The sequence below is a fragment of the Microchirus variegatus genome (genome assembly GCF_963457635.1).
Source record: "Microchirus variegatus genome assembly, chromosome: 5".
NCBI classification, from domain to species: domain Eukaryota; kingdom Metazoa; phylum Chordata; class Actinopteri; order Pleuronectiformes; family Soleidae; genus Microchirus; species Microchirus variegatus.
In genome coordinates, this window is record NC_139806.1 from 30,860,568 (window position 1) to 30,874,919 (window position 14,352).

A 14,352-nucleotide genomic window follows, 5' to 3' on the forward strand; every position below is an offset into this window, starting at 1 on the left:
TGCAAGTTATAGTATGGTGGCAGACACAAGTCAGATAAACAAAGGTTGTTTATTAAATGATAAGTTACACTATTAAAAAGACTGGTGCAAAGTAAATGAACTTCTTTTTTAGACTCACATCCAAACAAAGAAACAAGAAAAAACACAAACAAATACAAAGGAAAAAAAACCTCTGTTTTCAAGTCACAGGGCGTTTTGTGATCCTAATGCTGCTCACAGGATGAAGCTGATAAAGAAAATGTCTCCAGAGCTTTTTAAAACACACTATTGACCGTTTGTGACCTTCCCCAGTGCTTTGCTGTTTTTTTTTTGTTTTTTTTTTTAGAAAAAGCAAATATGCTGTAAGTCTAAAGCAGACGCAACATAATCATCCTCCTGCTCCCGAGTTGTATCTTGTCAATGTTTGAGTGGATTCCCTGCAGGCTGGGAGCCAGTGAAGTAGAACACGGGTAAATAAAGAGTACATTTAGTCTCTGCTCTGGGTTCAGGCCAGAAGAGCTGAGGAAGTGGAAAAATGGACCCTCTGTCGTCTCCTGGAATTTTGCAGCTACTGATTTGGTTGGTCTTTTATTTATTATGTTTTTAAAGAATGTTCTATGTTTGTGTGTGATGCTTTGATTTGGTTTTGTGATGTAATACTTTGGTTTTTCTTACTTTATAAAAAAACTCTTGAACCCAACCATGCTAAAAACAAATTCAAATGAGGATTATACTGTAGTTATACTCTGCCCTTTAAATTGATGCTACAAACATTTCATTTGAAAGATAATCTGTCAACTCATTGGTCGTAAGGACAGAGGCACTACATAACATTAGATGCATAGTGTCACCTGGATACACTCTTAGAAATAAAAAGCGCTAAGTAGAACCATAACGTTCTTCGGCTTGTCCTCAGGAGAACCCTTTTTGGCTCCAGGTGGAACCTTTATTTATTATTTATTTGAACCCTTTATTCAGGAAAGGGGTTTTAAAGGGTTCTCTGGATCAAAATGGTTCTTACTGGAACCATTAGTAGTACCAAGAAACCTTGAAAAAAAACCTTTTTTCAGGAAAGGATTTTTTAGAAGCAAATGGTTCCAGGTAGAACCTCAGCCCTTGTAGAAAAAACCCTTTTGGAACCCTATATTTATTTATAGAGTGTTTGGCAGAAAGAGGAAGTGGTTGCCACCAGATTTTTTGATGAGGCAGGTGAACAAAAACCCTCGACTGCCTGCACAAATATTGGTAGCACCGGCCGCTGAGGTTTTTGGTTTGCACACCCATACTAAACACTAAAGTGTTATGGGCTAGTGAAAAGGGAACTTGGCTTGTAAAAGGAGGGTTGCCAGATCAATTCCCAACAGGTCAAGCGCTGGGGTAACCCTGAGCATGGGGCCCAATTCCCATTGATTGGGTTGATTAGACACTCTAAATTGACACCAGCCACATTCAGTGTTCTCCTAGTGCTGGTCCCAAGGCCTCATAAATGAAGGTTATGCCAGGAAGGGCATCCAGCATCACAAATCTTTTCCAAATCAAAATGTGTGGCAATCCCTAGAGAAGGACAAACCACATTAAAAAAAACAAAAAAAAAACTAACAACAACAATTAATTCATGGACTAAATACAAAACCATTGGTTCTGCTGCATTAAATTTCAATAGAATGTCTTGCACGTCTTCTCACATTCAAGTTCAATATCTGCTTGTTATACTCACTCTATGTTAATGAATATGTGTTCCAGTCGATGTTATAGCTGATCTCACTTAAAGACCCAATCTGGTGCTCACCTGATCATACATATATTTCCAGGAAACGTGCTTATATGCACTACACTTAACAAGCTGAGCATGTTTGTAGGCATCATTTTTCAATTTCATCAGAGGAAAAAAAAAAAATAGCCCACACACCCATGCGTGCGAAGAGCAGCTCATTTGCTCTGATAATGTTGGGCTTCCAGTGTGCTGAGGGGTAAAATATGCAAAGCTCTACATTTTAAACATTAACATATGTTACATTTCCTCCAGACACCCTCTCTGTCACTCAAGCCTGTGAAACTGCTGCTGATGTTGTACATGATTTCCCCTTCAGAAGCAGAGGGTGTGAGTGTGGCAAAAAACATAAAATCAATATAGGTTGTGAGGCTGCATCCATACTAACATAATGCAATGACGTCATGCAAACAAGCTATTTAATTGTGTATCAGAAGTTATCTCCATCCATCTGAAAAAAACACTGCATGACCATTCATGTCCATGGACATGTCTGAGTAAACAGGAGGCAGATATAGTCTGCACTTGGTTGCTTGGTTACAGAAATACTAATGATGGACCAGTAATGGTAAAAAGTAAGAGCAGGGATTTCTTTTCTTTAAACAGTTACCAATGACCTGATTTCCATTCAAATTTATTGTAAGTTTTAGTTAAATGTTAAAAAAAATTGGAAGAAGAAAGCACACATGTATGTGTTTTTCCATCCACTAGTGTTATATTGGAGTTAGTTTAGTGAGATAAGCAATAAGTGGCAAAAAGTGTAAAGCCAGCGTCACAGGAAGTGAAATGATGATGTAAACATGTTGATACATATTATGATAATAACATATGCTCTTTGCACTATTAGGATGATGATGATGTCTTTTTTTCTGTTTTAATGCACTAATCAAATATGTACATACAATGCACAGATGGAAACCCATCCAATGTTTTAGGTTAAGTAAATTATTGTGGTAAAGTAACTGTAAGAATGAATGCGCAACATTTTAAAAGAACACTGTTCTCTCACTGTTGGGTTCGATGCTGAGTCTGTGATAACATACAGGTGTTGCAAAACGCACAAGGTAATACATTATTCATTTAGTACAATCAGGTGCATAAATATTGGGACAAGGACACAATTCTCTTCTTTTTGGCTCCATACACCACTACAATGGATTTGAAATGAAACGAACAAGATGTGCTTTAAAGCTCCCATAGAGTGGTCCTATGACACATATATGTGAGTTATGGACGTCTACTTACATACATTAACTTGTTTGTATGGTCAAAAACCTCCTAGTTGCTGGAAACAAGCCCATAGAAATCTCTCCTCACTGAAGCTCTTGTCAGCCACGCTGTTTCAGACTGAAATCTCACCCCCAGAAGACAGACTGGGTTGTGATTGGCCAGTTAACGAGAGCGTAGTTTACTTTTCAATAAGCCGTGGTGTGTGGTAACTGTCAGCTGAATATGTCCGTGGTTGTGGTATTTGTATGAGTATCATCTTATAACTAACTGACAACCTAATAACTTGACTGACAAACGGATCGTAATAAATAATCCTGACGCAAATGTGTTCTTCTTCTTCTTCTTTTTTGGAGTTGACAGACTGGACGCTGCTTTGGCGTTATTCTGCCCCCTACAGTCTGAAGACGTAGCTGCATTTAAGGGGTGTCCCATTTCTAAGTGACAAAATAACAGTTAAGATTAAGGGTTGAGTTTGATGGTTAAGATTGAGGGTTAAGATAGGAATTGGAATTGGCCCTGTGTGTCCCAGATAGCAGTGTTAGCAGCTATGCTAGTGGTTGATATATAACATAACATAACATATAATCACCATTCAGATTGACATGTAGACTGTGGAGACATTGACACCAATGTTGAACTTCCTTTGGCTAACGTTCCTTGTTAATATCAGTTGTATTATGTGTTCACTTATTTTCTTTAATTTACTCTCACACTCACACCTACAGTCACTTTAGAATGTCCAATGAACTTAATATGAATGTTTTTGGACTGCGGGAGAAAGAGAACCCACCTGGGGAGAACATAAAGGCCTTTGACTGAACCGGATCCGAACCAGTGACCTTATTGCTGAGGCAACAATAACTTGCTACTCTAGCACCGTGTGTTCTGTTCACAGTTTTTAATTATTTTCTTCTGCTATGGACCTTGTTATGTGTCAACGATCAAGACAAAGATGTACCTTAAAGTACAATACACATTAATTTACATGTGTCAAAAAATGATAATTTAAACTAGGACTAACTGAGTTGAGAATCACCCCCACAACCTAATGCACTGCATGTCTGGTCTGCTTGTCATGGCTGGATGCACATCAATGGTGCCACTGATGTGTGTATTATTGATGCACCAATGGCGTCCCACAGAGAGCAGGCTGTGACGGCGTTCTCGAAATAACTCCGGCACAATTAAAGTAAGTGATAAGTCTCTTGCTGCATGCTAAGGGGAGACAGATTGAACAACTACATTTAATTGCTGTCTCTTGGTGTCTTTGGAGTGGCTACACTGATTTATTAGGCTGCCCATGTGTGTGTGTGTGTGTGTATAAAACTCACCCAGTGGTCCTATCTTCCTCATCAACTTTGAAAGACATATAAAAAAAGGACTTTGCCTGGAATTGATGGGTTGTAATTTCTGCACATGCATATCACGTCCACTATAAATGATATGAGCATATCCACTCTGACGTCTCTATCAAGGCCTTGTCATTGTGAGTCTTTGGGATATTAAAGCAACTGCAATGATTTAACAGGCGACAGTGTCATATACTGCATCTGTAGTATATGCACTTTTTTTTATATCACACATTATTCATACACATTCTGCATTCTACTGTACGAGCAACACATTAGCATGAAGACTAGCATAGTCAAACGTTGTGAGGAAGACCTACTTTATTTGTTGGAACACTCTTTTTACAACATTTAGTTCACATTTACGGAAGCGTATTGCATTCACTTGAAAAAAAAAAAAAAAATCCTGTTTTTCTCACTAATTAATTTTCTGTTCGATTTTTTGAATAATCTTTTTTCTGTTTTTCTGACTAATATTTTTTCCCCCTGTTTTTCTGTCTAATTATTTTCCTGTTTTTCGGAGTCATTTTTTTTCTGTTTTTCGGAGTCATTTTTTTTTCTGTTTTTCGGAGTCATTTTTTTTCTGTTTTTCGGAGTAATATTTTTTTCCCCTGTTTTTCTGTCTAATTATTTTCCTGTTTTTCTGAGTCATTTTTTTTCTGTTTTTCGGAGTAATTTTTTTTTCTGTTTTTCGGAGTAATTTTTTTTTCTGTTTTTCGTGCACATTTTTTTCCCCTGTTTTACGGAGTAATTTTTTTCTGAGTTTAGAGAGCATTTGAAATAATAAACACATTCACTCCTTTATTGAGAGTTCGATTTATAACAACATGGATGGCTTGTTTAGTGTAATCAAGTTTTACTTTGATCTGGGTTTAAGACACTGGGAGATAGTCCTGTCTTTAAGTCACATAGATGGTATTATCATTAGTTTGTCGACTTTACGCAGGCACCTGGGGACTTTGCGGTTGTTTTAATTGACCCGCTACGGTAGATCATTTATGAGGCATGTATGTGCGGGAAGGAGTCACCATATGTGTATGCATGGATGTATATCCATGGGTGTATGGGAGTCACTTGCAGGTTGGAGGTTCTCGCGAGAGTTCTCGATAATTCAGAAAAAAAATTACTCTGAAAAACAGGGAAAAAAGATTTGCACGAAAAACAGAAAAAAAAATTACTCCGAAAAACAGAAAAAAAATTGCTCCGAAAAACAGGAAAAATAATTAGACAGAAAAACAGGGGAAAAAAATATTAGTCAGAAAAACAGAAAAAAGATTATTCAAAAAATCAAACAGAAAATTAATTAGTGAGAAAAACAGGATTTTTTTTTTTTTTCAAGTGAATGCAATACGCTTCCGTACACATTGGCCTCGCATGATGAAGACAGAAAACTGCACTCATGTATAATTACATCATTCAAAGTTTGTATTAAGCACTAATTAAAGTAATGTTTTAAAATAATACATGGACTAGAATGAGCCTTTCTTTGTAGAAAGATTTGCGGGTCAAGCAGGTTAGATGACGGAGGTCAACAGTTTTCAGTCCCTTTTTGTTCATTTACATTAAAACTTCTGATGTTCTTGAAGTGAGGCAACATTGCGAGCCACTGCACCACCATGTTGTCCAGCTATTTACCATTGCATTTATGTTTTTTTACTGAGCTTTGAGAGGGTCGGTGGCTAAGATATTTAATGGCCAGCAAAGACACGACAGACAAAACCCTGCTGAAAAAACATCGTCTCGCATTTCCTGTGATTGCATCACTTTGCTTTTCCAACACGTCTGATGGCTTAGGGCTACGACATCACACCAACAACAAGTACTGGGAACATTAATAATAAACCATGCAAACACTGCAGCTTTGAGTTAATGTCTCATTCATTCACACGATTTGAGTCAGTGATCACAACCACCACACTGTCAATTATCAAAACAAAGTATGTGATTATTTCACTCCACATTATCCTCACCTCAGCGTGTTAATAATGCATGTGCTGTGCGAGCGCCTCACTGTGATAGCCTTCATCAGAATTCATTAGGAGCACAAGGACTGTATGTACAACTATTTCAAAGCTTGTTATTCTCTCAGCCCACTACAGTTTGCTTTTGTTCACACGTTTACTTAATATCACAGCGACGTTTTAATGGCTGCGACACAGACCATGTCAACAAATGAATTCAATTACACGTGCAGTATAAAGTAAGTGTGTTAGTGTTTGTAGTTATCAGTGTGACAAGAAGCCAAGATGAGGCTGATGTGAACTTTCCAGAACAATTCAAGGGGGTCATGAAACATTGAAGAAGTTGGAAAATACAAGGTGGATACTGACAAGTGTGGTGTTGCCTAGAAATCAGAATTCAAGTTGCAGCCCTGTCCTACAAACTGCAACAAATAATATTGTTTTAAGTCACTAAGATCACTGACAATCTGACAGAGATAGAATTCAGAGCCTGTGGGCGACACTTGCTCCTGACCGTCACCGCGTGAACGGAAAAAAAAGATGTGATCGAAAAATGCGCTGCACATAGATGTGCTGTATAAATGTGTGAGTGAATGGGTGTGAAGTCTAGAAAAGTGCGATATAAATACAAAGTGAAGATAAAGATGAAAAAGTAAAAAAAATGATGAAAGTGGAGGTGGGAAGGTTCCAGAGCACCAGATGCCTCGATGTTTCAGAGTGAACTTTCACCCCCAGAAGACAGAGTCTTGTGATTGGCCAGTACTATTCAGCACATCCGCTCTCAGAAGCGCAGCTCCCCCTTCTGGAACGGTGGATGCACTGCTACTCATTATCAAAACATTGTTTTAAAGGGACACTATGTAGTATTTATGGGTTTATATAACCCAAAATCCACGTTTGTATACATATTATGTGCTCCTGCATTGTCTAGTCGCTTTATAATAGTTTTTGTTTCATTTTCGTAGTGTTTCAAAAAGTCATGTAAAATAACATGGTCGCGGGCCGCTACTGCATTGCCACGACGCCATGTTTCTACGGGAGCCTGTAAAGACTAACGTGAGAGAACAAATTACTTGTGGCGGAAGTCCCGCCTCCTCTCTCTCTGCTTCGTCTGCTACGGCCACGGTAGCTCGTCCTCTCCCTCGCCTCACGAACCTCATCTGCTGACACGGAGAAAGACGACGAGGACAACATTTGATACCGTAGCGCTCAGGGAAGGGAGGGGGTGAGCAGAGGAGCAGTTCTTTGTTGTAAAATTCAGCCTCTCCTCTAGATGGCACTATAAACTACTTACTTCACCTTTAACAGTGTTTAAAAATAGCTTCTTCACGACTCCCCGCCACAGTCCCTTTGATGACCTTTGACCCAGAGTCAGACCCAGAGTCAGAAGACACTGTTGCTCGTGAAACACCTCCACAACGGACGTTATTCTTCTTCTGCGGTTCAATGTACGCAACCGGATGTGCCCGGACTAGTGCCCGGAGCAGGAGGATCTGCTGTTCAGGAGAACCGGTGTTTACGTAACTATTACGGGATTTTCAGAGATCTCGCTGAGCCCCGAGATTACAATAAACACAGCGTTCTCAGCAATGGCTGAACAGTTTGTTTCGATACTTCAGGGCTTCATAAACAAGGTAATGGATACACACCAAAAAAACAGCGTTAATAGGAACTTCCAGTCTAGGTCCGCTTTAACTCTAATGTGTAACCCAGACAGCTTTGAGACACGGCTAGAGTGTGAGTGAGTGCATCGCGAGCGAGCTAGCCCGTGAGCGGAAGATATGGAGTGTTGAATTTGAAAAAAATCTATTTCAAATTATACTATTCAGATTCAGTTTTTCAATGCAATAATTCAAATTAAACAATACAAATTCAAATGATGTGATTCAAATTCAGTTTTGAATGCAATTATTCACGTTTAGCAATTCAAATTCAAATATAAATGATTCAAATTCAGTTTCTGGTGGCACATAGTTCAGCCCATACATATATCACATGGTAACCTCAGTCCAGGATGAATCACATCACAGTGGACATTCTTTTTTTCTTTTTTTCAAATGATGTCAACAAGTGCAGATCTTCAAATATGTGTTTACAGCAAAATCACAGAAAACAACTTGATGTCAGCCTCACACTGATTCTGTTCATTAGAACATCTTTAATTGTCTTGACTGTATTGGTTTAACTTCAGTAAAAAACTTAAAAGTGAAGTGAAGATGGCTCAGAGACTGAAATGATTATCCTGCTGATTTAATGCTTAACTTTCTGCTTTAAACTAATTATTATGTGTTTAATTTGCACAAGGTAATTGTGACAGCATTCATATGTTGGATGAATATAAGGTTTGTTTCACTTTATTTTTCTCTGGATTGTAACTAAACCCTGAAACCATGTTAGGGAGGTGTAGCAATGCTTGGATCCAAAATGCAAGAGACAGGAATCAGGATGAATGAACGATGGTGAGGATTTTATTTCTCCTCAAACAATATGATACAACAATCCATGAAATCAAGAACTGGTTTGTGACAAAAATAACAAAACCTTCCCACTGACACTGACTGAGGGAAGTGAGGATGTTATAAAGAGGAGAGGAAATCAAGGGCAGGTGTGTGTGATTACTGAGGATCACCAGGTGAAGAGCATGAGGGAATTAGAGGAGGTGTGTCAAGGTGGATGCAGTGTCAGTGCGACAGGAAGAGTGAGTGATTACCAAAATAAAAGAGGAAGTGAACCTAAACCCAACACCAAAACATGACATGAACTAAAACGTGACTTAAAACATGAACTAAAACACTAACAGATCTGCCTCCTCGTGACAAACCACTTTTTTTCCAGGTGTAAACCATGTGTATTTGGGTATCTTATTTGTTTATCCAGGGAGAAATCTTCACAGATTATTGTAGTTGTTAAAAAATAAATGAATGATGCATTAAAATGTATTAAATCATCATTTTATCAAATCATAGGGACATGTAATGAGTCGTGTCTCCACTGGGACACAACTCTGAAAACAGGGAAAAGAAAATCAATGTATGCCTTTAAATATACATGTATACATTAAGTATAATGCACAAAAAAAGACACAGAGTATTCCTTTAACCTCTTCTTCCCTGAGGCCCTGGGACTGGGTCATAAAGCCCATGTCTAACTTTAACAAACACAGACATGCTGCATACCCACAGAAAGGTCAGAAACTTGGCTAAAAGCTGATGAAAAAATCATTCTTATGTTCACCAAACACAGTTAAAACACCAATCAATCGAACCAGCAGGAGCAGAAAACGCCATAACAGTGTAAACATATTGATAGGCAGCACTGCAGAATCAGTGTGATTCAGAACAAGTTAGAAAAAGGCACAAATAAACCTAAACAAGCAGAGCAACCATGTCAAATGTAGCTTCTGCCACACAATATAAGAGGGTGACACTTGAACATGCAGCCCTAAAATCTAAGATGGGAGAAAACCTCCTAATGATTGGTGGACACTTTGACTTGGTTAAAACCGTCTCTGTGTTTTGACCCTGCGATGGACTAGCCACCTGTCCGTGGTGAACCCCGCCTTTCGCCCTATGTCTGCTGATACTGGCTCCAGCACCCCATAGCCCTCATGTGGAGGATAGTAGACAAATGATGAATGAATGAATGGATGATTTGATATATCCAGGTTTTGGCCTCAGTGAGATATCTTTTTACAAGACCCCAAAACCTCCTCAGCTTGTTAATCATACATAATAAATCACCACCACATGTGGCCTGATTTTGCTTTAATCACTCTAAATTGGGAGGTATGCTTCATAATTATGCACTTTTTGTAAAATTATAACGTGCACTGCTCAGTTCCTCATAACACAGGAGGAACCTTTCATTAAATCTGTGCACTGATTTAAATTTAGAAAAAAAAAAAGCAGTCAGTCTTCTCTCTTCCAGATTCTCTCCATGTAATGAGTCGTGTCTCCATGTACCTGATTTCCATTTGACCATACGACAACAACAACGTGCACTTGGAACATGCAAAACTTTGAAAGTGATTGGATTCCTTTGGGACTATACCTTCCTTGTCTCTGCCCTGTTTTTACACACACACACATATACACACTTGTGCTGCACATGCACAAGAAAACACACCTCATTTCCTCTGCTCTTGTTACCCATGAATGACAAGTCCAACTACTGGTTCAGCATCATCCTTGTTAAAAAGATACAAATCAACATAATGGAGAGCAGATGGCGTGTGTGTGTGTGTGTGTGTGTGTGTGTGTTTGTACCTGGATGAGACCTGTGTTACGGGGTGAAGTGGGCACTCCATGAAGCCAGCTGGAAGCCTGAAATGTTCCCCGCCACGGTTTTTCAATTGAACAGCCTCAGCATCAGACACAGGTGTGGGGGAAGGAGCTCCTACAAAGAGCCAACGATGATGAAGAGTGACATTTTCCATCTACGAAAAAAAAAGCTGTGCTGACACTGAGCCTGCAAGTGAAGGAATACGGTGATGTGTAAACAGAATGGGAGGAAACAGGTGCTTTTCTTGTGAATGCCGTCTGTATGCAGTTATCATGAAGAATGCAGAGCTTCGAATACTTGTCAGGCCTGAACATTCATTAAAGTCAAATCAGGTGATAATGTGCTTTGCAATTGAAGTTCTCATCGTCAATGCATTGCAATGCCTGTTGCTGTCTTTATGTAAGTATGAATTACACGTTATCTTCACCTGATGTATACATGGTGTTGGTATGGGTATGACTTTTCCTGTTTTGCATGTATTTTAAGTGTTTTTTAAAACATATTCTTCAGTCAATTAATTTTTACATTGATCAATATGATATTTTTTAATATTGTACTACTTCTTAGTAGTCTATTTGAACTGTAGTATGTTCATATTTTTATAATATTTTTTGTAGATAATGACTTGATGTATTTCCTTCAGTTGTTGTCTGTAGGCGACTCTGACCTGGATGACTGAGAACCTCCACCGACATCCATTTTCAATATTTTTTTAAAATACAAGAGCTCTATATCTATGCTAACATGCTAACTAAGCACTTGTTAGCTTTGGATTTTGCAGAAATAGCACTAAAATGATTACAGGGGAAATCAGCCTTCATGAATCAGTCCAAACATCGTCTTACAAGCAGATGACCCACAGAGCCACAATGATGGCAGTTTGAACAATGCCTCAGTCTGTGACGCAGTCTCTGGGATCACGTTTTCCATTGTTTGCCCGCTTATATTTTTGAACTGAAATTACATTATTTACAGTTCTACAGATGTCAATGTGATTGTGATTTAACCTCTTGGTGTGCTTTTGGCAGAAACAAGAACATTAGGGTGAAAAACAATTTCCTGATCGTGAATGTGGTTAGGCTGAGCACACAAAGTAGTTAGGGCTCGAAAACGTCCTACATTTTTCTGAATATATTCAATCCTCTCCATAATAACACACAATGATCAATGTTTTTCTGTGTGCATCAGTCCTTTCACCGTTTAGTGAGACTTTTGTCTTAAATTTTATTTTTTTATTTTCCCCAAGAACATATTCATTGGGATTATGCAAATTACATTAGATTATGACGTGATTATTCCCTCTTTTTTCAACATATTCTTCAGTTTTGGGGTGAAAAATACAGAAGAATAAAAATAAATAAAACTATGTCCCCCCAACTATGTGGTCTTTATAATTACATGACACATTACAATATAATATCATCGCATATTTTCACCACAACATCTCCTCGGTTCCACTGGCAGACTGATGGCGTCAGTGTCCGGCAACCAAATGACTTTTTTCCCTCCTCCTCTTGGCTAAAAAGGAAAGACTGATTTAGAGATTAAAGGTGAGGTGAGACCAGAGATACTTCAGAGGCCTCAGTGTGTGATGTTCTGTTTGAAGCAGACCATTTCAAAGACATCTGGAGAACGAATGGCCAGTGGCACTGTGTTGCCATGGCAGCCACATGTTACTCTATATCCTCTACATTCTATCTCAGCCACCGCTGATTTAAAGATAATAGAATCTAATAAGAAAGCGAAGGTGGATCCCATACTGGATTGTGGAGAACCAGTGTCCAGTGTCATGTCTCCAAATCATTCACCACCAAAATTGTGTCAACTCGCGTCTTTCACTTTGTATGTAAACTAGACGTGTTGTGGCATGTACGAACACAACTTCACAGCTAAACTAACAGGTAAGTCTGCAGATCTGTCCCTTAGCTTCTCATCTATAGTGAAAACCTGAAAAACTTCCAAATGTTGCTTTGGTGTCGTGATTGTCGGTTCAGAAGTTCACTTTATAACTTCAGCGAAGCTGCACTCACTGCTCCCTCTGCTGGCCTCTGCAGTAATTAGCCCAACATCACAGTCAAGACACCGTCTACCTCAGACCCTCACATTAAAGGTACAATATGTAGTATTTATGGGTTTATATAACCCAAAATCCCCTTTTGTATACATATTATGTGCTCCTGCATTGTCTAGTCGCTGTATAATAGTTTTTGTTTCATTTTCGTAGTGTTTCAAAAAGTCATGTAAAATAACATGACCGCGGACCGCGGTTGCATAGCCACTGTTAGCAGCAAGACGCCATGTTTCTACCGGAGCCTGTAAGGACAAACGCGAGAGAACAAATCAAGCGTCTCTTAACTTGTAGCAGAAGTCCCGCCTCCTCTCTCTCTCGCTTCGTCTGCTACGGCCGCGGTAGCTCGCCCTCTCCCTCACCTCACGAACCTCATCTGCTGACACGGAGAAAGACGATGAGGACGACATTTGACCAGCTGAGGATACCGTAGCGCTCAGGGAAGGGTGGGGGTGAGCAGAGCAGCAGGTCTTTGTTGTAAATTTCAGCCTCTCCTCTAGATGGCACTATAAACTACTTATTTCCCCTTTAAGTGAGGAAAAACTCAACAAAAACACTTGGGACATACCACAGATTCAGCAGATTCCAAACAAAACATGACATTTCCAAAGAGAGGATGGGGAAGACGATAGAGACAAGGAGCATTTCAAAAAAATGATTAACATTAAAGACAATTGTCATTATTATCGTCAACATCTCGTTCAGGATGTGACATGCTATGTGTCCCGATTGTCATCTGGTTCCAGCTCCTCATGTGACCTTCAGAAAAGGACAAGCCGTGGAGAAAGGGCGGTTGAGGACAATATTAACATTAGCAGTAATGAGTCGCTATATAATAGTAATTGCTGTAGTATTTGAGCTCAGGGAATCAGGGAAACCTGTGAAATAATAACAAAGAGAGAGAGAAAGATGGGAAGAGCACAAACTAGGGGGAGGAAGAGAAACCAATGTGTTAAGGTATCAGAATATCAAGGTAATTTTGAACAAAATAATTTGAAAAACAAAAGACAAAAACTGACAACGATCCAAAACCACAGGGGGAACAGGACACAATCAACCAAGAGTGACTGGAGACAAAAAATAAAGCCAATTTATACTAAAACATGCAAATGAATCTCCTCAGCCACTATTTTCTGACAGGTTGTGAAGAGGAGGATCTCTGAATTTGCTATTCAAACAAATCTCGATTCCTGAGGCTTGAAAACATTTGGGGTTCATCCTGGACAGGGTCACCAGGATAGAGAGACAAACAACCGTTCACACTCTCACTGGAGTCAATTTAGAGTCTCTAGTTAACCTGACTGCAGTCTGCATGGACTGTGAGAGGAAGCTGGAGAAACCTGTGAAACACTGATGTAATGTAAACCTCCATAAACACATCAGCCAACACAGAATAATCTGTTCACTTTCACCCTCAAACTAATGAGCATTTCTAAGAGTTTAGAATTGGAGCCATGGGCAGCTTTTCACTGGGCTGTAGCAGTGATCAGAGATCAAACACAACTAAATTAAGTCAAATAAAAGATGAGAAATTCAGAGATGAAGTAAAAAAAGTGCCTGAAGCTGCAAATAATCCCACAAGCTCTATTCCGTCTGCCAGTGAACGCAGAAGGTCAGAGCTTTTATTTTGTCCTTTCATTTTGGAAGGGTGAACCACAAAAGGGACCACCTGCTACGACTGATAGCCACCGGAGATATTAGTTCTTGTCAAGT